This window comes from Carya illinoinensis, chromosome 1 (assembly GCF_018687715.1).
Source record: "Carya illinoinensis cultivar Pawnee chromosome 1, C.illinoinensisPawnee_v1, whole genome shotgun sequence".
Lineage (NCBI taxonomy): Eukaryota > Viridiplantae > Streptophyta > Magnoliopsida > Fagales > Juglandaceae > Carya > Carya illinoinensis.
Window position 1 is genome coordinate 14,239,969 of NC_056752.1, and position 4,895 is coordinate 14,244,863.

General features: G+C 37.7%; 1 long non-coding RNA gene across 1 annotated transcript; it reads right to left on the reverse strand.

The window, feature by feature from the left end:
• Nucleotides 1-1,323: 1,323 nt before the first annotated feature.
• On the reverse strand, nucleotides 1,324-4,254 carry LOC122311489. The gene is made up of 2 exons (XR_006242802.1): nucleotides 4,124-4,254; nucleotides 1,324-1,997 (listed from the first exon to the last, which is right to left on the reverse strand). It is a non-coding gene; the product is annotated as an uncharacterized LOC122311489 (long non-coding RNA).
• Between the last annotated feature and the right edge of the window lie 641 nt (nucleotides 4,255-4,895).

Here is a 4,895-nt window from a genome sequence, read left to right on the forward strand (position 1 = left end):
CTAATCAACCCAGGGACCATGCAGTGGAACCTCGACTTAGTCCATTTAATTTTTTCATAAGAGGAGGCAAAACTAATCTGTAACGTGCCTATTAGTCCCTGCAGAAGCCAAGATGTCCTATCCTGGAGGTGTTCAAATAATGATACATTTTCTGTAAAAAGTGCCTACCACCTGCAGGGTACTATGAGGGAGGATGGTATGGGACAACCTTCTAAGAACAACATTGGTTCTAAGGTATGGGAGAGGCTGTGGAGTATCAGGGTTCCTAATGGAACCAAATCCTTTCTGTGGAGAGCAGCAAAGGAGTCACTTCCTACTAATCTCAACATGCTAAAGAAGAAGGTGGTGACATCTCCCTTATGCTCCATCTGCCTCACTGAAGAGGAGACAGTTTCCCATGCTCTTTGGTCATGCAAGTCAGCTCAAGACATATGGTATTTAGGCTCGAGACAATTAAAAAAGATGAGTAGTTTTGCTGAGTCTTTCAGAGAGCTTCTTGAATCTATGCTTGATAAATTTCCCTCAGAAGTATTGTGTGAGATGGCAATAACAGCCAAACTCTTGTGGCATCGAAGAAACTGCCTAGTGTTCGAGGATTCATTCACTTCACCTGCTAAGCTCTCCAAAAAGATCCAAGCAGAAGTGGCACTAATTGGATCAGAAGCTAAGCAAAGAGCTGATAAGCAACCAAAACAAAATCTGAGTCCTCAAACGTGGACACTTCCCCCTCTAGGAGTGCTCAAAGCAAACTGGGATGCTGCAGTAGATAAGACAAACTCAAGGGTGAAACTTGGGGTTGTAATCAGAGACTCCAAAGGCCTTCTAATAGCTACTTTGTGGGCATGCAAGGCCATGCACCCGGATCCCATACTCGGGGAGGCAGCTGCTGCTCTTCGAGCTACATCCCTCTGTGCTGAACTGGATCTCAATCACATTGTGTTGGAAGGTGATTCGTTGGGAATAGTCAAGGCAGTGCAGCAGACAGAAGAGTGTTGGTCTTCAGTTGGCCTTATGGTCAGAGACATAAAACTTCTTCTTTCTAATTTCAGTAGCTGGTCCATTAGACATGTACCAAGGAGGGGCAATGGCATTGCTCATGGTCTGGACAAGCACGCTCTGTCATATCGAGATGAATGTATTTTGCTGGGGGATTGTCCCCCTTGTATTCAAAACTTGTTTCAATGAATGAAAGCAAGATCTTCCTTTCAAAAAAAAAAAAAAAGAGGTATTTTATCAAACACCTCAAGTGTAGTGTATAACCAACTAGTTTTCATTCCATAAATGATGTGAACCCCAATAGACTTGCTTTGAGACCCAACAACAATACTTAAGACTTGGTCCGCCTTGGGGCCCATCAATAAAGATCCAAATTTGCCCAACAACAGTACTCCAATCAGAAATTACAACCGACCATATGTATAGAAAAATAAAATCCATGAATCTTAAGACAAGTCTCAACAGAATCACAACTATATCCAACGTAAATGTAAAACAAACAGAAACTCAAAGCTGCTGAATTAGGAATGATAAAGTGATCTAACCCAAGAATGGATTTTGAATCCAGCCAAGAAGTCTTTGGATTCAAAAATAAACTATAGAAATGGGAAAGGAATAAACTTCTGGGCATTTGGGAGTTCGGCTGGGAGTAGTCTGCGTCGTTGAGAACCAAGCAAAGCCCCCGAATTTTCCTTTTTGATCTTTTTTTCTCCCACTCGCCAAGATTCCTTCCAACCGTTTGGGACACATGGATTCTCCGTATTTGCTACCTGGCTTGGATTCTCAACTTCTGCTCATGCTTGAGCTCCTGCATTTGATCAACTAATTCCCAATTTCCCTAAGATGTTGTTGGAATTGCATGATGAGGTTTGTTGGAGGAAACTGTAGCGGTTTAGGACTTGAAGTGCAGGAGAGTATACGACATTTCACTGAGGAGTAATGGGCTGCCACTAGTAGGACTTAGATAGCTGCTTTTGGGCTTGGAGGAAATTTTCTGCGACCTAGAAGTAAAGAAGAAAATAACTGAGTTTTAAGATCACAAGAGTGCTAAGAATTTTACAACTAGTTCAAACTCTATCAAAATGGAAATTTAAGACAAAACATAGTAATCTCGTAAGATGCAATATTTAAACATCCTTTTTTCCTCAAGCTGCAATTAAGTTCGAGTCGATTTTTCACAGCATAATTTAATCAATTACTGAGTTTGATATTATGCACTTGCTTATGCTCATGGATCTGTGGTTTTTTTTTGTTTTTCTATTTTAGATAAGAAAAAGTAAAACTGAGTATATACATACATATATATATATATATAACAAATTTGGTTACATGCATGCATTATTGTTGTTTTCAGTATCTTAATGCCAAATTATCTTAGAGGATTATTAGCTTTAATTACTTGATAAAATGTGAAACAATAAACTGCATGTGGTTGCGGGAAGGGCCACATGCATACAAATTAATTTGTTATACGCAGTACTGACTGTTTAGGTTCATCATTCTATCTACCTCCTCATCATTTTCGAATTTAATATTAGGACATGATCTGATATACATCAGTTTGGTGCTTGGAGACAGAGTTTGAGATAGTTAGCAAACTCTTCAAATGTGTACCCAAAAAACCAACATAAGCACACAGGAAAGCAGGGAACACATTGGAAAATAGGATTCTCACTATGAGGAGTCTTTTTCTCCTTCTAAATAGGTGACTCTCTTGAATGCATCCGGTATACTTGGGTGGCACTTTTTGTGAGAAAAACCATGAGGTGGGCTATGATCTAAAAATAGAGATCTATCAATGAAATATATAAAGAAGTTAACACCAAGTATAATCCCTAATAAAGGACTAAATTAACACCTATGTGAGCTAATCTAGATCAATATAACCATGATACAGCCCCATCACGGCTAACACTCACAGTGAGGAAATCCCATCTATGAAGTAAGGGCGAGGAAAATGCAGAGAAAAATATAAAAGAAGAAATTATTATTTATATACTTTTTTGCAAAACAGATGGATCATTCGTGAGTTTAACCTCAAGGCTTCGTCCTGGAAACATGTATGGCATTCTATTTAAAAGAGTCCAATCAACAGTACCAATCAATCTATAAAGAAACTTTTTCTTAACCAATCTTCCAGGTGGATCTAAGTGAAAACACCAATGACTTATGTTTCAGGCTAGTGAGACCCTGTATCAGATTTCAGGCCACGTATTTTCAAATTTTTCCAAATTTTCTTCCACTTTGTGTTATGTTCATATGTTGTTTTATAACAAATTATTTTTCAGTTTTCCCAATCTATGGACACAAAGTCTTTTTATCCGATCAGGTTGCAAGCGTTCTTAACATATTGGACAATGAATTGGTTCAGAATGTTGGAGTTTACATCGTAAGGTTGGTCTCTATCATCCAGAGAGTTAAAGGCCACTGTGTGTGTTGAATAGGATATATGGCGACTTTAATTAATATAAGAGATCCCTAACATAACACACTACCCAAACCTACCCACAAATGAATAATGTATGACATAGAGATCAAAACCAACAATAAAAATTACTAATAATATTTATATGAAGATGAAAGGAACTGCTAAAACAGTGAGGAAAAAATAACACTTTAAAAACCCACCCCATATTAACGGACGAATCAACATATAATTAACAATAAAAAACCTCAAACCAACATTTGGAGATCCGAGATATTCATACAAAACTATGAATAATAACAGCCAAGAGATATCTAAGTTGCCACATTTTCCACGATTAACTTTCCATAGTTCCTCTATCCATGGTACAGCCAATAAATTCATTATACGGCGCCAGTTTTAAGATCCATAAAGCAACTTTTTAAAGTGGTATGGTTGTAAATCAAGCACAAATAGAAATTTAGGCCAAGGTTCATCAATATTACTTGTGACAGCATGATGCGAGGGAAAAAAAAGAGGGAAATGCAAAAATCTCTTAGAAAAAAATTACAGAAAGTTAGAAACTGAGAATTAAAGATAACTTGCTGCAAGTAGAATAAGCAGAGAAGTCTTAGCAAACTACCACAAGCCAGAAAGACCAAAAATTAATCTACTCCTGCAATAAAATTGAATAAGCTCGAAAGATAGATTCTTATATCTTACTGATCCCGCAGCCACTTGAGCGCCTCTGCATACTCCCCTCTGTTCTCAAGGATATCTCCAATCACGTTGGCCCACCTATCCTCCTCGTACTGCTTCCCTCGGGTCGTTTTCTTCCCCTCTCTCTCTCTCTGTGTTTTTTTAACCCAAACAGAAAAAAAAAAAAAAAAAAAAAAAAAAAAAAAAAAAAAATCAACTGTTTGGAAAAATCAAACAAAAAGAAAAAGCTTTATCAAACTTGGTGTCAAATTTAGTAAAAATGGTGCTGGTCGATTATGAGCACAGCGTAAATGGAAAAGAAAACAGAGCATGGAAAAGAAAACAGAGGCAAAAGAGGAGAATGAATTCTGCATAAAAAACTACTTACTTCTCTATGCTATACAGTAATGAATTTATAAAAAGAATCGACTAAGCTATGTAATGAAAAACTACTGAAATATCCCTAAGCAAATATACGGATAACAAATTATTTGCTGGAATTTTGTTGGGAATTATGTTTGCATATTCCTTGAGCCGTTTGGCAATGTAGCAGCTGGTATATCATTATGTAATACTTAGACCCTTTTTCCCTCTATTTTATTTCTCTTCAGTTTTCGTCCACGGGATCTGGCCGAGTTATCTCCAAATATATGCGAGAGGTGGTCGCTCGACCCTCTAAAATTCATGCAATAACCCCTTATTTGTCCAGTCCCGTGAGATTTCTCCCTTCCTCTCCCCTTTTTCCATCGTTGTATCGACGTCCCGAGCCATTTGAAAGAGGATTTTATCAAGGGTC